This window comes from Gopherus flavomarginatus, chromosome 6 (assembly GCF_025201925.1).
Source record: "Gopherus flavomarginatus isolate rGopFla2 chromosome 6, rGopFla2.mat.asm, whole genome shotgun sequence".
Taxonomy (NCBI): domain Eukaryota; kingdom Metazoa; phylum Chordata; order Testudines; family Testudinidae; genus Gopherus; species Gopherus flavomarginatus.
This window is the reverse complement of record NC_066622.1, coordinates 51,438,797-51,459,067: the sequence shown is the minus strand read 5'-3', so window position 1 is coordinate 51,459,067 and position 20,271 is coordinate 51,438,797. Positions and strand designations below refer to the sequence as shown.

At 44.9% G+C, this 20,271-nt stretch overlaps 1 pseudogene; it reads left to right on the top strand.

The window, feature by feature from the left end:
• Window positions 1-886: 886 nt before the first annotated feature.
• Window positions 887-1,866, top strand: LOC127053865 (olfactory receptor 1009-like; annotated as a pseudogene).
• Window positions 1,867-20,271: the final 18,405 nt, after the last annotated feature.

Below are 20,271 nucleotides of genomic sequence, written 5' to 3'. Positions count from 1 at the left end.
GCTGCTTTTTTTCTCTTCAAATTATTTTTCTCATATTCATCCAGTAGGCTGGTATCTCAATGCAAAACCGTACTTTTCTGTTTTAACATTCATTTTCATGGAGACTCTTGAAGATAGGAAGTTTTCCAATGGTTCATATGTTCAGATGTCTTTATGCTAAACCAAAGAGCTATACTGTAACTATAGCATAAATTATATAATTGTACTGGCTAATCCTTGTTGTTTTTTCTCCAGTTTCCTTGACCATTTCATTAAGCGCTTTCCTTGTATCACCCAGTGTGTGATGGCCTACAAATTTCACAGTTGCTACCGCTGTTGCTCAATGTCTGTTAGGTTGTTTGGACAGTTGCACGATTCATGAAGTTGCCCACCTCCACACAAAACACTCTGCTAGGGAGGAGGCTGTCATCCAGATATGGTCTTCTGAGGCCCACTTTAGAGATAATTGATAATTATTATGAATGCCCTGGTTTGGGTTGACAGGCTACATACACTGTTTGGTAGAAAACCAGAATTTCTAGACCTTACAGATTTCTTCCTCTTCTTCTGGAATTCTAGAGATTTTAATGGGGATGAGTCCAATAAGATACTACAGGTACTATATGCTGTCGTTTTTGTACAAAAGTTATGGAATTGAGTGGAGTTTCTGTGAATAACAGTGGGGCCTGATCCTGGGATTTAGGGAACTAAAGTGGTAGTTTGGCACCATAGTCCTTTTCTGCATCTAGCCCATTTTTGTCTATTTTAAACACACATTTTGTAGGGTGTAGTAGACCTCTTTACATTCATCCTACTGATCAGATGATCTCCACAGGCCATTTCAATTTACTTGTTTGTTAATTTTATTTTTTCCAGTCTGACAAATCTGTTTTCCTGAGAAGGCTCCATGGGAAATCTAACTGAAGTGACTGAATTTATTATACTGGGACTTTCCAGTGACCCACAGATGCAGATTTTCCTCTTCCTGGTGTTTTTATTTGTCTACATAATCATGCTTTTGGCAAATATGGTGATCATGCTGGTGGTAAGGGCTAATCTTCACCTTCACACCCCAATGTACTTCTTCTTTTCTCATTTATCCTTTGCTGATATCTGCTGTTCCTCAGCCATTGTCCCTAAGATGTTGGTGCATTTCTTAGCAGAGCACAAAACCATTTCTGTCAATAGCTGCATTACACAGATGTTCTTCATTTTCGTGCCAGCTGTTACAGAAGTTTATATTCTCAGCAATGGCTTATGACCATTACCCTGCCATCTGTGACCCATTACGTTACATGGATACAATGAGCAAAGAAATCTGTTTTCAGCTGGTGAGTGGTGCATGGGCGACAGGCTTCATAGATGCCCTGCTTAATAAGGTTTTTGCCCTCAAGCTGCATTTCTGTGAGCCCAATCAAATCAACCATTTCAGCTGTGTCCTGCACTGAGACCCTCACCAATCAAGTGATACTTTTTACTTCTGTTGTCATACTTGGATCAAGCTCCTTTCCCTTCACCCTGATCTCCTACATTCATATCATCTCCTCCACCCTGAGAATACGCTCTGCAGAAGGCAGGAGTAAAGCCTTCTCCACCTGCAGCTCCCACCTTATTGTGGTTGGGTTGCTGTACTTGACAGCTTTTTTCCAATACACAAAACCCAGCTCAGTCTCCTCTGTGGTTCTGAATGAAATGTTCTCCATCCAGTACAGCATCTTGACTCCCATGTTAAACCCTATAATCGAGATAATTTATGACAACAGAGTGAAAAGGATTTGTCTTATAAACCAAGAGGTGATCTGCTGTTGTTTTTTGACAAAACCAGAAGCGAGAGTCTGGAGCACAGAAAATGATCCAACACTGGAAGGAGAGAAAAGACAACACTGAGAAAGAAATGACCAGGCATAGACTCACTGCACCACTGAGAGCTTTATTCCAAACAGGAGACTTTACAAAAATGAAGATTGAAAGTCTGAAAAAGGAGGTTAGTCATGTAGAAATATGTACAAACATTTCGGTGGGAGCAGTATTCTTCTGCAATCTCTTACTGATTCTTCCTATACTTCTAGTCTCTATGTCTTCTTGTGCAAGGAGTCCCACAGTGTCTTATTTATCCATAGAACATCCTCCAACAGTGGTTCCCCAAACAGACACCCTCACCTTATGTGAATCCTATGGAAAGAAAGAAAGTATAACTTGGCTGAATGGGCTTTTTCATTCATCTATAATGTTTATGTGCATCTCTTCTTTCCTATAGACATGATATTGCATGCACTTGAGTGTTTATACTAAATGGTTGTAGCCTTACAGCCTAATATAAATGGAGGCTAACAGGACTTCCTCTTTTAGGCTTCCTGAGGGATTAAGCTCAATCAGGATTGTGTATGATCCCAATCCTGCAGACAGATTATGAATAATGGTAGTGGTCAATAGTCACACTTAACTGAATTATGATTATTCATATGTTCATCCTATGCACTGGATGGTAAGTAGAGCTGCCTTTTTGCAGGGCTCTGAATTCTGGGCACTGAGGAAGAAACAGGAGGAAATCTTGAATACAGTGGAAATGAAAATATTAAATGGGTGGTTGGAGTTACAAAGATGGCCCAAGTTCAGAAAAAAACTAAGTAGGGGAACTGTGAAGGAGGTACCAATTATGAAGGAAAAAATGCTGAAGGAATCGAGCTTTAGATGGTTTGGCTATGCAAAAAGAAAATCAAGAGAACATATAGGAAAGAGGGAGTTAAATTTAGAAGTGCAGAGTAAGATAAATGTTGGAAGACCCAAAATTAGATGGATGGATGGATGTCATAGTGAAGGATTTAGTTAGCTTCTGGGTTTCAGAGGAAATATATACAAGACAGACTAGAATGAATAGGAAGAACCTGAAGACCCAACCACATATAGATGGGAGTAAGGCTAGAAGATTTGAACTGAGTAAGTGCAATTCAGACGCTATATTGCAAGATTGTCATTGTGACAGAAATGACAATATCCTGGAAGAAACCTTACTGAATTAAGCCTAATTTCTTTGGACTTTGTTGTATTGAAATACAAATGTTTATGTACTGTTGTAGGACTGCATGGAGATTCTTTAAGAGGAAGTCATGAATAATGAAATCTTTGGGAGCTATTAGGCACTTCAAAGGACTATTGGGGACAATACGAATGAAGAGTGGGGGAGGGAATGCAAATGCATGCCCAGATTTAGGAGCACATGACCCAGGGCTTGGGGGGTGGGTGTTCAGCACTCAGGGTATTGTTTTGTTGTTTGCGACAAAATATAGTTTTACAAATCCTAGTGTGCAAATTTATCTTCTTCTATGACAGGGATAAATCATGCACGCAAATCGTGCACCAAAGTCATGAAATGTAATACAAATGCAAGAAAAAACAAGATATTCAAACATTTAGGAAATGGAGGGAGGACCATTAAGATACTTCTCGCCTGAAGTGCCATTTGGTCTAGAGTCAACTAAGTGTAAATGACTCACCTGGAAACCCTTCTTTTGAAGCTCCACTTTGGGTGGAGATTGTCTTGTTATTTACATATGCATGGTTTCTTCAAAGAGACAAACTCGATAAATGAGTCGCTGACAGAGTCAGGCTTTGTTCTTGTTCTGAGGTGACGATGTGAAGAACATGAATCCATAGGATAATCCCTGAGTGGGGTTGAAGGACAGCTCTTACCAAAGCCCATGTTGCAGTCAGGGTGATCTTTGCTAAGCTTGCTGTATAGGTTTCTTTTATTTATTTTTTTTATTTTTTTTTCTGGGTAATGATTTACCTTAAAACTGAAATACACTTGCTTAGAAAGAGCCATGTGGTAACTTACAAGCACAGCAATTTCACAGTGTACTGTCTCGAAAGGAAGTGTTTTTCAGTAATAGAAGTTGTCCAACTTATCAAAGAGAGAAAGAGAGAAATGCTGATGGAACGATAAACGATACACTGAGAGGTATAAAGAGAAATAATGCTGATAGTCTATCATGATGTAACACATTATACGATTAATAAAAATGCATTCTATTCACATCAAAAAATGTTCAGAAATGTAGAGGACTGTATCTGATCTCTTGAAAAAGGCATAGAGACATGTCAGTGATTTTCATTAGTCAGTCAAATGTTAGCTGCGAATGTTGGCCTTGTTTTGTACCCTTGAGTTATTTGTGAACTGATTCTGTTTTCACTGAATGCTGTGACAAATAATTTGGATATGCAATTTTTTTTGCCCGGGGTTATTCATGACCTACCGACAGAGCATGTAACTGGGAACAATATTGCAATGGTGAATAGCTTTATGTATCTGGGTAGTCAGATGACAGCAGGAGGCTCTGTATCTGAAGAATTCACAGGTCTGATTGACTCTTGTGTCAATGGCATTTCCGTATCATTAAAGGCCCCTGTTTGGGTAGCAGAATGTCTTATGTGACAACTAAGAAAAAAGTTTTAAATCTTGTGATGAAGAAACATATCCATTAAAAGCAGCTGAGGAGAGGAAGCTAAACAGTCTTCAGTGTCAAAAGTTACAGCATATTCTTCACTTCCATTTGTTTGATTTGTCACAAATGAGGAGATACTTACAAGATCCCAGAAAGTTGCAGTCTGGCATCAGTTGAGAAGATGACTACAATGGTGGAGTAATGTTCATCTTGCAGAAGTTGTTATGCTTTTACTGAGGCTTTTTTTATCTGGGGTCAAAGGAAACAGCACGAGGCTGACTAAGAAAAAGATTGGAAGATGCAATTTTGGGGATTGAGGAAATCTTAATCCTTCCATAGGTCGTGTATGAGTGACTCCCATGTTCCAGGTGATGAATCCTCTAAACAAGGTGTTAAAGGTACCAGAATTAAATGAGGTTCCCTGTGCCTCTTTAGCCTTTTTTCTCCCCTTCGCCTTGGATGAAATTATTTGGCAAGCTTGTTTCAAATTCACAAATGTATCAGGTCAATCAAAACAACATTTTTCTATGAATCAACTGTTTGTCTGACAAATATCACCCAGCTCTATATAGCTTTTCCTTTGTCTAATCGCCTATTCTTTCCTGCCGTCTTACAGTCTATTTGCGCCTGTCTCATTCGTTAACCTATGTATCAATCTAATGGTGATATTTAAGGATGACTGGCCAATTCACATGCTTTCACCTCTATTGCCCTCTTCTTGTAATTATACATTATGGCTCTCGTCTTCAAAGGAGACTAGAGATTTGGGCAGGAGAAGCAGAAGATGAAAGTTAGCAAAAGCTAGAGTCTTTCACCTTGTAAAAGGAGAAGAGTTAGAAGGCACCTGACTGAAATTCTCTTACCTTCTCCCACAGCATGAGAAGAAAGAGGGCATTTTTTCAAAATGCACTGCCTTTTATACCACACAGAGTCATTACACTTGCTGTGATCAAATAATTTTGACCACGATCATATGTAACGATGTAAGATATTACAACGAGAGGTGTAATCAGATCACAGACTTTAAGGTGCAACCTTATCGTCTGCAACATCCCTGGACAAGGACAGGAGCATCCCTGACTGATGAGAATATCATTGCAGAAGTGGTCAGACACAAGAAGGCTTTCACCCCTTCCACCATTTGGTGAAGTATGCCGCATTGGCCGAAGATAGCATAGAGCACTTCATGTACAAACTATCTGATGTGACATGGCATCGCCTATGTGCGCCATGCTGAGAAAGTGTATTGAGAAAGGTCTGCTACATGGAGCCACGTTCCTGCTCGTCACATTGGCTTCCACCTACAAGTGCAGAGCAAAAAGGAAAGCTAGCTGTTTCACTCTGTATAAAAAAAATAATCCTCAATCAAGCCCTTAATTTAAAAAAAAAGTTTATCCTTCATTTTCCCTCTGCACTTGACCAAAGAATTAGATCAGGCTTTCTGCTTTACCTTAATCTTCTTCTGCCGGACTTTGTGCCCCACTGCTAAATGAGAAATCTCCTTTTCACCCAACCCCAAAGGCTGCCACATGCACAGAATCACAACCTTTGGCCACAGTATACTGGAAACAAGAAGATTAACCGCAAACCAGAAATAGGTTCGTTGAAGTGAGAGTAAAGAACACTAAAAAAAAAAAATCCAGTCAAAATGGACATCTCTATATTACTGAAAAGGAAGCAGCCCAAGAAATAGAGCCCCTCACCACTACACACACACAGGATCCCTTTTTAAACTTGAAGCTACATCATAAGGAAAAAGGGTTTTCATCCTTAAATAAATTAAAGTCCTCAGTTAGCTTCAATCATGGTTGTCCCCCTCTTCTCCCTGGACACAGGAGGGCAATGATCCTAGATAATGTGAAACAAAGTAATTTATAGTAATGTACTGAAGTCAGGGAGCCTAGCCAGCAATAGTGAGTACAACACAAATGCAGAGTGACTTCAGTCTCCCACCTCATCGGACCCCCTAATATCTGGAGGTAGGACCTGAGGAAAAATTAGATCCACACGTTTACTACACCAAGACCTAAAAATCCTCATCCTATATGCTCACAAACACATTCATGTACCCACAACACCTTAGCATTTCATTACCGTCCAAGACTGCAAAATTAACTTGGTATGATATCTGAATTCAAAGTGCCTATAGAGACGTGCACAGAGACGCTATGTCTCGGGTCAGTGGGCCGGATAACCTGTGAAGATGTCCTTTTTCTGCACAAGCGCAGACTGCCCTGCGCTTCCATCTCTGACTGAGCCAAGTTTCACTGCTCAGCGCAAACGGTATCCAGACCGAACTTAAAACCCGATCTCCCCATATAAAGTGCCGCTCTGTTGCCTTAACTGACGGACTTTCTTTTTTCCAAGTCAGTTGTTTAGACTCCTAGGCAGTTCACTGTGGCTATAGTCAGCCTAGCTCAAGAGATCAAGGTGGACTCGAACACACCATCTGCTAGACAAACTCACTAGCTTATCTAGCAATGCACTTTACACCCAGAATTCACATGACCTACAGCGATCAGTAAGATGAAGTGTGGGAAAAGCAGTAGAGCAAATTGCTTTAAAGTCCCCAAACTACCTTAAAAATGTTTAACTAACAATCTACACCCGTTTTGAATGTGGGGAAGGTCCAACAGAGACAAGAAACCGCCATATGAGATGAGAAAAATAAACACTCTCCTTATGTAGCAGGTCAAGGGCTTTTTCAGTCCTTAAACCTTGTCTTCCACAGATAACCAAGTCTCGGGCAAAGACGGGATTCTTCCTGTTTTAGGCATAAATTACTCCTCATTTATAGAAGAGAAACACCACCCAGAGAGAGAATGTTCCAGGTTTCTGATCAGAATAAGCCTGGAACCCCCCGGGGCTCTTTTAGAGCCATCTAATGTGGCTGAAATATCAGAAATGTTTTTAGCCCCTAGGCAGTAGCTCCAGTAACTATTCTACTCTAGTATGTCTTGACCAGGGATGTGACACTTTTACCAAATGTGTTCTAAAACTCTAAAGCCCAGACAAGCTAGCGGAGAGCTGAATATGTGCTATACTAGTCAAGCTTATAGTTACCAATATTTAATATAGTGACACCACCACACTTTATTTTAGAGCATCTTTAATGCAGAGCATCACAAAATCATTCAGGGACTCAGGCCATGTCATCAACACTTATGTCGCCCCGGAGCGACATTAGTGGTAGTGTTCACACAGCTAAATCAGTGGCGGAGCGTCTCCCACTAACAGCAGCCACTTGTTGAGGTGGTTTTATAGTGGCGATAGGAGAGCGCTCTCCCCTTGGCACAAAGCAGCTGTGCGAGCAATCCACAGCGGCGCAGCTGCTTTGGTAAAGCCGTGCTGCTGTAAGATCCGTAAATGTAGACATAGCATCAGTCTGACTAAAGAGGAAAATTAGAGACAGAAACTTATGACAGGAACTGGTAAGGTGAAAGCTCCAGAAGGAAGGATAGCAAAGCAGAAATCTTTGCGACCAGTTCATAGTAGAGGACAAAGGGAGAACAAGGGTAGGTAAGAGATGAACATAAGTTAAAAGAAAGCTGGTGAGGGTAAAAGTACAAAGAAAAATGTAAAAGTTGATGGTGGGCTGAACATGGATTTGCAAGTAAATGTGACAGAGGAGGCTGACGGAGATAGATTATATCTTGACATTTGCAGAGGGAATGGATTTTAAAAATGCAGTGTTTAAGTAAACGTTAAGTAGACCACAGGTGCCTGGCAGGTATGGAACTGTAATCTCTTTTCCACAAAGACAAAAGTCACATAGGAAGTGCATGGAAGAAGCAACAACAGAACCAAGGGTCTGCTGATTTCCTGTCCTGTGCTTTAATCACCAGGGCAAACTTGCACGTGAAGATGTGGGTTTTTTTAAACCACAAAAGGTTATGCTGAAATAAATCTGTCACCGGACTCCTTGTCCCCGATACGAGCTTAGCTATGATACTCTGTATCTTCAAGAATAGAAATGTTATTCAGGCCAGGCTGCGTTGAGCAGGGAGCCAGATTAAGATGCGCCAAGGTAAGAACCATTTGTCCTTGGGCACTGCCTATATCAATGCAAACCTCTAATGAAAAACTACATTGATGTAATATATTAATGCAAATTTCCTTATATAAGGAATGGGGATAATATTGTGAGGCTTATTATAGTATTCTTTGTGAAATATCAAGATACTCAGCTAATGTGTTAAATTAGAGCAATAAAACATTCTTTTTCTTATGAGGTATTTATTATAGATCAAAAAGAGGGATGAAGCAGAGAGTGCATAGAGAGGTGGAAAGTATTATGATTCCCCAGGAAAACTGAAAAGCAGGAACGAATAAGTAGGGAAGGAGAGAAACACAGAGAAAGACAGCGCCAGTAGATAATAAGGTATAAGGGAGGTTACCCATTCGTTTCTTTAACAGCTGGTGGAAACTGAGGCAGAGGATCCATTTCAGGCAGGAGGGCAGCTGGACTTTCGGCTATGTTGACCTCTTCCAGTTGGAGACAAAAGGGCTAAAGACAGCACAGATTCCAGACTTTGAATGGAAATATACCATCAAGAAAATGAGACTTTTTCTGCATTACACACTGCTCGAGGCGGAGGATTCCCCATCTGAGTCCCCAAGACAATAAAACCCCTGGGTGTGGCGCCACTTACAGCCGTACAGCGCTGCTGCGAGAGCGCTCCCGCGGCAACGCTTTGAGTTGCGAGTGTGGTTGCAGCGCCAGCGTAGGAGAGAATTCGCCCAGCGCTGCAGGTCCTCCACCTCCCTGCGGGGATTAGCTTACAGCGCTGGGCGCCGCGCTCCCAGCGCTGGGCAGTGTTTACACTGGCGCTTTACAGCGCTGTAACCTGCTTTCTTGTTTTTTTCACACCCCTGAGCTAGAAAGTTGCAGAGCTGTAAAGCGCCAGTGTAGCCAAGGCCCCTGTTTTACCGAGGTCAGTACAGCTAAGAAGATGAAACAAGTCAGATGCCTATCATGATGGATACTGAGGGCATGGCTATACTGGCACTTTACAGTGCTGCAACTTTCGTGCTCAGGGGTGTGAAAAAAACACCCTCCTGAGCGGTGCAAGATACAGCGCTGCAAAGCCTCACTGTAATCAGTGCCGCAGCGCTGGGACCGCGGCTTCCAGTGCTGCACGCTACACCCGTAAGGGATGTGGTTTACGTACAGCTTTGGGAGAGCTCTCTCCCAGCACTGGCACTCTGATCGCTCTCACACTTCAAAGCTCTGCCCGCGGCAGCGCTCCCGCAGCGCTGCCTGGGCAAGGCTTTGAAATTTCAAGTGTAGCCATACTCTAAGCTATCTTGACAGTTGAGCGTTAATGGTAGCAATAGAGCAACAACTCTCTTATAGCCGCTCTATGCTACTAGCAAAGACCTCTTCCATCTACATAATGAAACCACCCCCAATAAGAAGCAGTGGCTATATCGGTGTGAAACGCTTTTACATAAACCGGTTCTGTAAAACATTGTATAAAGTCTAGTCCACACGGCAACACTAAGCAAATTAATTCGGTGGTGTGCGTTCATGTATCGAGGCTAGCGTCGATTTCTGGAGTTTTGCACTGTGGGTAGTTATCCCATAGCTATCCCATAGTTCCCGCAGTCTCCCTCACCCATTGGAATTCTGGGTTGAGACCACAATGCATGATGGTGCAAAAAGAGTGTCACGGGTGATTCTGGGTAAATGTCAGTCATTCCTTCCTCCGTGAAAGCAAAGGCACACAATCATTTCGCGCCCCTTTTTCCCTGCACTGCCCTGGCAGACACCGTTCTATAGCAACCACGGAGCCCGTTTAGCCTTTTGTCATTGTCACCGTATGTGTACTGTATGCCGCTGACAGAGGTGGCACTGCAGCGCTACACAGCAGCGTTCATTTGCATTTGCAAGGTAGCAGAGAGATTATCTGTTGTTCTATACTGTCTGCTGCTGTCATGGGTAATCCTTGCTGTTTTTCCCTGAGGTCGGCTGGCACCGCAAAAGCCAAAAGAAATGACTCCCCAAGTTATTCTTTCCTTTATGTTTTATCTAAAAAGAGAGTTAGTCCTGCCTAGAATATGAGGCAAGTGTACCAGAAAACCAGAGCGTACAGCCACTCGGTGTCAGATACCGCAGATATGATATACTGTATGCTATTCTAGGGGTGCTCCTGCAACAATCCCACCCCTCCCCAACCCTGCTGGGCCACCGTTGCAGTGTCCTCTCATTTGTGCAATGAAGTAATAAAGAATGCAGGAATACGAAACAGTGACTTCTTAGTGAGATAAAATGAGGGGGAGGCAGCCTCCAACTGCTATGATAGTCCAGGCAGCACAGAATCTTTTATTTATATATGATAGGGGGGCCTGATGGATCTCAGTCCCCAGTTGCTATGATGAAGACTGTTACCAGCCGTTCTGTACAATGTGCCGGGAATGACCAGGAGTCATTCCTATTTTTACCCAGGCGCCCCCTGCTGACCTCACCTGAGGCCAGCCAGGAGCATTCACGGGATGATGATGAAGGTGGCTATCAGTCATTCTGCACGGTACCATCTGCCACTGAACCGCTCCAAAAGATTTGTGTGAGAGTATGTTGAACCCTAGCTTTGCCGCACCTCCCCACTTCTGTCACAAGCACTTGATATTTGATATAAAGTCTTATATCAAATTGGAGCCCTATTTTTAAGCGCCTCCTATGCGGAATTCTAGTATGCTTTAAATGGTAAGATGCACATCTGCCATGGTGTCTACCTTGGTGGTGAACAGAGCCATACACCTTTGGATAATGAGTCATGAAATCTACCCCCTCCAGAACGCATTTCTTCCCTGCCTGAGCTGTCTAGCAGACGGGCCCCACTATGTTCATGGCCACATTGTGAAAAGAGGCTTATATCATGCGCAGGGCCATCAAAGCTGTTTTCCCCTTGTCCTGTACCTTTCCCACCCTCTAACAGGGTTCGCAGCACTTGCAATACTGCTGGACGGTGTCAAAGACCCCGATCTAGTAAAAGTTCTCTGACATCCGCTACCTGATGCATTGGATTCCCTGGTGTCCCGAGAGAGGGATATTGTTGGCAAGCTACAGTAGACTCCTACGGTATTTTTTGGTGATTAACCGCTGCAGCCTGTGTCCCCCAAAGCTTCACTTCTCTTGGGAGATTCCATCCCCGGTACAAGACGCCGTTTTCCGAAAAGAAACTTTCTCTTGTCCAAGGTTCTCGTGGTGGTGTGGGCAGCCAGTTCATTTAGCTCCTCTAAGGCGGGATCCTTCTGTAACTTGGTCTGCGTAACAATGCTGGTATTGGTGGGACCCAGAGAGAGTGCCAGTTCAAGACAAATTGCTGAAAACAGGGCAATTACAGCTAATGATTGAGATTCCTTTGCACACCAACCCAAAGAAAACCAAATGGAAAAGACTTTGGTTGGTTTTTTTTAATCGACTGCCTAAGCGTGTAATGTAATGAATTCCTTTAGACACTCCACTTTCCCTGTTTCAACACCAGTTGCACTAGTTATCGGAACGAATACCGCAGTAAAAGAAAAAAAATTCTCTCGATCCAAAACGATCAAAACCCCAGACCTAACTCAAGTTACAAATCAGATCTTATCCAGAAATCAAGCTATCAAACCTTTAGAATCTATAATCTAACGATTTTATTCATAAAAGAGGATACAGAATTCTAGTTTGGGCACGTTCAAAAAGCGCAGAAAAATAGTTCTTGTAACTAATCGCCCTCTAAAGACTCCTTCTTGAGTGTAACAGCAAGTTGGAGATCAGAGAAGACAGTGAAAGACCCATGCATGGGACAAGAATTCCCAGCCACCGCTCCCCACTTCTCTTCCTACATTACATCCAGGCTTGGACAGCTTCAACTTGTGCATGTATATGTATGAAAGTGGTTTAAGGTTGGGGTACTTTCTTGCTTCCCTTGTGACGCGGGAGCAGTCCCAACACTCAGTGCTGTTAATTTATTATGACAATAAAGCTTTAAAAGTTAGATATTTTGTGTGTTCTTCTTCTCCCCTAAAGATCCTGCACCATTCTGGCCACAGTAATTGCACCTCATATCCCTTTTGCCCTCAGGGAGGCAGTACGTCAACTCTGGTATTCATAGCTCTCATTGGATGGGGTTTATAACTGTGACTCCCTTTTGCGCCCCTTAACACCCCCCATTCCATATGCCAACCTGTTGTCTACAAATTCATCAGCTCATTGGCCTGCACTGTGCAGAGCTTTAATTTTCTTGTCAACCAGCGACGTTCTGGGCACACGGTTCATACTGCTGCTCCAACTGGATGAGCTCAAACCTCAATTCCTCCATTCCTCACTAGCGCATATATTCATAGAATCATAGAATATCAGGAAAGGGGCATAAGAAGATCATCTATTCCAACACCCCACCCTCAAATCATGACCAAACCGATGCCAATTTCTCCATCAGAGTGTACCGTTCCAAGTAGGTCATCTCCAGCTTCTTCTGTAGATCTGGCCCCATCGACATGTACTACTTGGGATTGAAGGCAAAGAACGGGGGAGAAGCACTTTGGCTCGGTAATATCGGATGGCAATCTGGACAGCCCAGGGTCTCGGGATTGGCAAGAGCAGGAAGAGGCCTGAGAGTCACTCCGGTCAAGAGAACAGGGTTGCATTTGTCCCTCGGGGAGTGGTGGTCCCTGGTGGAGAACACTGTGAGAGACAGGTAAACTAAAGTTTAGAAACCTATGGTTCCAGGAGGTGGAGTGGCTTAACAGCCGAGAGAGAGTGTGGTCACCGCACCCAGTTCCCCAGAAAAAAAGGTGTGAACTATCGCTAGAGACTTTTGCCTGGGCTTGTTTTAAGTTATGAGGACATATTTTTCAGTCTCCTAACTATATACAGGAAATTACAACCTCTAACTTTATTATCATAACAATGACCGGTGCATCATGAGCCTTCCGAAGACACTCGACATAACAAAGTTTGCATTGGATATAACACAATCACAATTATGAGCACGGGGATGCAGGATGGTCCGTTGACATTCAGACTGTCACAGACTCTTCTAGGATTCGGGACCGATGCCGAAAATATACTTCTTCAGACAGATTAACCTTCAGGGTTAGATGAGGGTGGCTGGGGTATAGTACCTGAGTCACAACTTCGGAAGCGGCTGCCTAAAAACAGAACCAGGCAATCTGACGATGAGCTGAGATTGACCCATTCCTCAAACCAAGACACAGAACATCTGGGTATTACTGAAGGTTTGTGTCCACTTTAGGTCTCATTATGAAGACTGGTAAGTTGGGCAAGGTAGTATAGACTGAGCAGTGTCAGGGGGCTCGCTGAGTGCTGAAAACGGGCTCTAACGCACGGGCTGGGGCTGGTAAAACGTTTAGGGTGTTCAATTCAGCTGCAAAGCCAGGCAGAGTGCTTTATATAGCCCAATCCGAAAGGAAAGAGACACTCCATAATCTGAGCAAGAAGCTGCTCCGCTGGGAGCAGAAATACTCTATCATAGAGAAAGGCATGCCTGGCATCAAGTGGCGTCTTAAAGAGCTGCATCTGTATTTATTAGGATCAAGCTTTATAATGTACACTGACCACTCATCCCTGACCACTCGCCCCGATGTGGCTGCGCTGGATGAAAAGTTTCAATTCCAAACTCCTAAGGTGCAGGCTGATCTGCCAAGAGTATTATATGGGAGGGTGGACCATGTTAAGAAGACCGCCAATGTTAGATTTGCTCCTGTTTCCCAGACAGATGGGCCGGAAATTAAGGCCATAAGAATGACTATAGTACATTATATTAAGAAAAGCCCTGCATTCTGTCAAGATCCATTAATCTCTGCACTTTGTCCTCAAACATCAAATTGTGTCTGACATTTTGTTGTTTGCTGGTCCCGTTTCTTGAGGTCCTTTTGTAGCTCTTCGCAGTATGGTTTCAGTAGTTCTGTATTATGTGCAGTGTCCATTAACCCTGTTCTCATCTTGAGGTGTGAAACTCTGACAAAAAAGTATTAAAAAGGAAACATTATTACACAATTAAGGCTCTATTGCATAAAAACTGGCTTCACACCTGTGAAGCTGAATCCTGATTCAGGAGACAAACTCTTTATTGGAATAGATCCATTTTTGACGTCACTCTGAGACTACTGGCACGATATACACCGATCCTTTCAATCTGTTCTTTTCAAAGGGCCAGATGAAACTACGTGGTATCTAATGAGATGGGACACTTCTGACAATGCCCAGGGAAACCGCTGACAATGAAGACGGATGCAGTCTCGCATGTCTCTCTACTCTATTTTAACTCACTGCTAACGACTCCTTCCACCATACCCCAATCACAGCCACTGTTCTGACTCAGCATAGATTCAGAAGTCAGACGTGCATTCATCTGAGCTCACCTTCCATCCATATGCCCTTTCATTCATCGACAACCGTTCCAGAGGACTTGCAGAGATGCTGATGACGGGTTGTGATCTATAGTGAGTCAAAGCAAAGCAGATCGACGCATGTTCATTTTCATCATCTGAGTCTGATGCCTCCAGCAGAAGGTCCATATTATTTTTTTTAGTAACTTGGGTTTGTAGTTTCCGCATCTGAAGCAGCGCCCTTTTAAGACTTCTGAAAACACGCTCTGCACCTCCACCCTTCAGCTTTTGGATGGCACTTCAGATTCTTAAACCTTGGGTTGAGTGCTGTATATTTCTCAGCTGGGTAACACTTAAGGGAAGGAAACCGGCTGCGGGGGCGGGAGCCTCAGATAATCAGCCTCAGGAGCCGACTCTGAAGGATGCATGAGGCCCTGGTGAGCCTGGCCCACAGAAGAAGTTCATCCCAAAGCTGAATGGGAGAATAGCACTGATATTGTGGGTCCGCTACAGGGAGCTCCCAGCTATTGCAGACCCAGCTGGGGGTGCTGTAAAACTTGCCATCCCAACCGTAAATGCTGTGTTGGCACTCAGTATTCCTTACCCCATGACCTTGAGAAGACATGCAGGCTGTCAGGGCACAGACAGAGCCAGACACCCTGGCAAGGCATCTTCCCTCACACTCACAGCTCCGTGGGCAGCAGGACCCCATCTTGGCACTTCCCTGGGTAGCGCCAGATTCCTTATGTTCCAGAGAGGGGCAGGGTCACAACAGATCAGTGCAGAGATGGAGTCACACTCCCTTCCTTTCTCCCATGTTCCTGGCACCTTTGGGACACCCACCTCCCCAGATGCTACCCCAACTCCCAGCCTGACATACTATCCTGCTCCTCTGGGCGCGGCGTGGTAATGACCCCCCCCGCAGTCCTCAGTCACCCAGCACCGCACGGAGAGCAGAGCCTCGTGTCCCCAGCGGCCCACCCAACCTGGAAGATTGGGTTTGATTCTTTGAAAGCATTCCAGATATTAGGTAGGTGCGCAAAAGACCTACTTAAAAATAGTTGTAGTTGTCTGTGCCAATCATTTGTCAGACAGAGGAGCTATATCCCCATTAATTTATTTCTGACACCACCTGGAGAGAAACAGTTACCTTACTACTGCTTAGTTTTCTGAAAACTCTGAGTACCAGACCTGCACCATGATGACAGAGTCACAGGACAGCCAGGGGCTGCAGAGGGTGCAGGGGAGGCTGCAGGAGAGAAATGAGATAAAGAGTTTTAAATTAAAGAAATTCTGTCTGTTACTTAAAGCACGAATGAGGAATATTAAAACGCAGGTGTCAGGAATACAAAGATTAAGGTACTGAACAATAGGTACAGTTAAACTGATAGTGGGACAATAAGAGGAGATTGGACACGAGATATTTGTTGAGCACCACGAAAACTTATCAGTTCTGCTCCCTTTCTCATCTTGTTAGTTTTGCGTCCTTTCATCGACACATAAATAAGTTGTTGGGAGCCTTGTATGGGGCTTACATTTTCTGAGTGCATTAACAGAGAGTTTGTGCTAATAAACAGAGTGGTCTGAGAAATTCTTAGTCCTGAGTCTGACTGTGACAATTTCGAGGTCTCACTGAGATGACAACCGTCCAGTGGGAGCCGTGTGATTCCTGACCATTTTTCCAGGACGACCGTGGCAGCCGACACCAGAGTATTTGACCCTATCGATTCTCTGCTGGAACGGAAAGGTGTACGACCCACAGTGAAATCTACTCCATCGACCCTAGTCTGCAGACCTCCGCTGCTTCCGCTAGCAGATATATATGAATCCCCCACACCCCAAGCTACTGAGGGAGCACCGTCGGTCCCGGGACCAGGCACCTGAAAGGGCAAGATGCAGGGGAAAAGATGGTTTCGACTCTTTGCGGGGTGCCACCGGGCGCCTTTCACGGATGCCCCCTGTTAATAAAGTTTGTGTTCTGCAACCATTTATCTGCTATCCGAGTGCAGTTGTCTCATATAACATCGGACCAGTGGGTCCCCAGCATGCTTTCCAGGGGCTTCACTTTGCAGTTCACCTCACCCCGCCCACAACCCCCCCTCGCCGCAGCAGGATCATGTAGAGTAGAAACATGCCGCCCTCTTAAACCAAGCAGTGCAGCACCTTCTCAACTTTGATGTGGTGGAGAGGGTACCAGTGGAATTTCAGGGTAAGGGATTTTACTCCCGTTACTTCCTGATCCCAAAGGTAAAATGTGGGCTCCGGCCTCAACAGGTTTATGGTCTGCTACAAGTTCAGCACGGTATCCCTGATCTCCATCATCCCGTCCTTAGACCGGGCAGATTCGTTTTGGCTTCCGTGGACTTCCAGGATCCGTATTTCCACCTCCATATTTTCGATGCCCGTCATTTTGTCCGCTTCCTAGTAGGGTGGGACCATTTCCACGGCTTCCAAGATTCGGACTTGTGGTGAACGAGACCAAGTTCAGGTTGATACCGGCCGAGTGCATACACTTCACAGGGGCTGTGCTAGACTCCATAGAGGCCACAGCCTCTCTTGCCCAGGAGAGGTTGGAGATATTCAAGAGTCTCGTAGTCTCAGTCACGACTTTCCCCGTGACGACGGCAAGGGTGTGCCTTCAACTCCTGGATCACATGGCAGCATGCACGTCCGTGCTGTGACATGCCAGACTCAGAATGAGGCCCCTCCAACTCGGGTTGGCCTACCAGTATTCCCAGTCCAGGACTGCCTGCACAAGGTAGTCAAGATGCCACCCAATGTGGTGGCAGCGCTACAATGGTGGTCCGTCAAGAGAAATATGCTCAATCCCCTTGCGGGACACTCCCTCCCTCACTAGACTTAGTGTGGGATGCCTCAGACCTGGTCTGCAGAGCCCATAGAGGAGACATTCAAACCCAAGGCAGGTGGCAGATTTTGAATTCTCTATGCACATAAACTCCTGGCATGCATAGCATTCAGTTTGCACCTTCACGGGAAGGCGGTCAGAGTCTTCACAGACAACACGTTTACGATGTATTACAACAACAGGCAGGGGGACACGGGCTCCTCGGTTCTGTGACAGGAAGACCTGGCCCTTTGGGAGTTTTGAATAGCGCAATATAGCTCCTTCCGGACCTTGCACCTATCTGCAATGTACAAGCCGATCACCTCAGCTGGGTGTTTTCCCACCAGTACGCGTGGTCACTCCACTGGGAGGTCGCTCATCAGCTCTTCCGAGTGAGGAGCTCCCCGATGTGACGTTGTGCGTATAATATACTATCTCATTGAAAAGTGACAGGGCCAGAAAGCGTTCTTTTCTTCACAGACTGACTTGAGCCATTGAAGATTTTTAGAGACTAGCTAGGAAGATAGGTAAATGAATAGAGCTTTGAAATGTAAGGAAGTCTGTATTGTTAGAGGTCAGAGGGTAGATGTTAGCTCAGAGCTTGTGATGTAAGCAAACAAGTCGTGTCTATTGTTATAGTTTTAAATTCAAAGACCAAAGAAAGAAATAGCAACATTTGTGATAATACTTGAGTAAAATAGTATTATTGCCTGTATGTCTCTTTGAAGCGTATGATAAGCTGTATCTGAACTGTTTAATCGTTAAATTATCCTGTGCTACTTGCCAGGATGTTCAGAAGGAGACTTAGGCTATGTCTTCACTACCTGCCTTATTGGCGGGTAGCAGTTGATTCCTGAACGACCTCCTGTAGACTCCGGAACTCCACCACCGCGAATGACAGTAACAGAGTCGACAGGGGGAGCCGCGGACGTCGATCCCGCTCCATGAGGACGGTAGGCAACTCGATCTAAGATACTTCGACTTCAGCTATGCTAGTCATGTAGCTGAAGTTGTGTATCTTAGCTCGATTTTCCCCCCAGTGTAGACGAGCACCCCTCTGTCTTTTCTTTTCAAATACATTTTAGCTTAGTTAATAAAATTAGGGTAATAATGTATAGTTTGGGTAAGATCTAAGTTAAAATTGTGCCTGGGGATATCCTTTGGGATTGGAAGAACCTTTTCTTTTATCTGATGAGTCTAAGTCATCTTCATCAGATGTGACAGGTGTGTCTGGACGGAAGCCTGAGGCTGGGCACTTTAAGGGAACTGCGTTTTCTTGATTTCAGAGTAACCAGTGAGATACTACGGAATCTGTTTTGTGCTGCCTTGGTAAATCTAAGTATTGAAATATCCAAATTTGGCGCTTGTCTGCCCCAATTAATTTGCACTTCACCTTGATTGAGTGACCTCAGCGGGATCCCACGGGCAGGATAGTCACACCCGGGTTGACCTCTTCGCTACCGCCCAGAACAGGCGCTGCTTCAGTTCTGCTCCAGGGCGGGGGCAGAAAGGGAGGCGATCTTGGATGCATTCCTCCTCCGGTGGTCAGGACAACTGTTCAATGCCTTTCCAATCTTCCCCCGGACAGGCAAGGCTCTGCAGCAAGAAAGTGCAGACAGGTCAAGGTTTAGCATCATAGCCCCGGATTGAGCTCATCAACATTGGTACGGGACCCTTCTGCAGCAATTAGCGTCCCTGCGCAGGGAAGGCTGCCAATTCGTCCTGATCTCCTGTCCTTCTCCATCCCAAACTGGCCACGCTCCACCTGAGAGCGTGGCAGCTCCATGCTTAAACCAGGAGGACGGAAGGTGTTTGGAAGATGTGCCACGAACCCTGCTGGAGACTAGAAAGCCGTCCACACTGTGGACGTACCTTGCTAAATCGTCTAGGCTCTCCAGCTGGGCGGAGGATCGGGGCGCCTCCCCGTCATTCACATCTCTCCAGCTTATTCTCGTTTACCTCCTGTCCCTTAGGACCCAAATGCTAGAGTCTTCCTCCATCAGGCTTCATTTAGTGGGTATTTCGGCGTCCAACCCTCTGGTACAAGATCAGTGAGATTCTCCCACCAAGTGACTTCCCGATTTTTAAAGGGCCTAGATTGTGCATTGCCTTGTACCAGGGCCCGGTCCCACAAAGGGATCGGAACCTAGTATTAGCCCACCTCATAAATTCTCCCTTTGAACCCTTGGCCACGTGTTCGTGGTCCCTGCTATCCAGGAAAATGGCATTCTTGGTGCCTATCAGCTCAGCCCATCGGGTCTCGGAGCTTAGGGCTTTGACCTCGGAATGCCAGTATACGGTTTTCCACAAAGATAAGATCAAGCTTCACCCACACCCCGCTTTTCTCCCGAAAGTCGTCTCTGCCTTCCGTATGGATCAGGACATTTTCCTACTGATCCTCTCTCCTCAGCCCCATTCCTCCAACAAGGAATGCGGCCTACACTCGCTAGATGTTTGTAGCTCTCTGGTCTTCTAACCTGGACCGAACCAGACTGTTAAGGAAGTCCTCCCAACTATTTCTTGCGTCGGCTGAGTGGATGAGGGGGCAATCAGTTTCCACCCAGCTCATTTCCCGCTGAATCACCTAGTGCATACGCAAGAATTACCACTTGGCAGGGGTTCCCCAGCCACCTATAGTGAAGGCGAATTCTACAAGGGCGCAAGCCT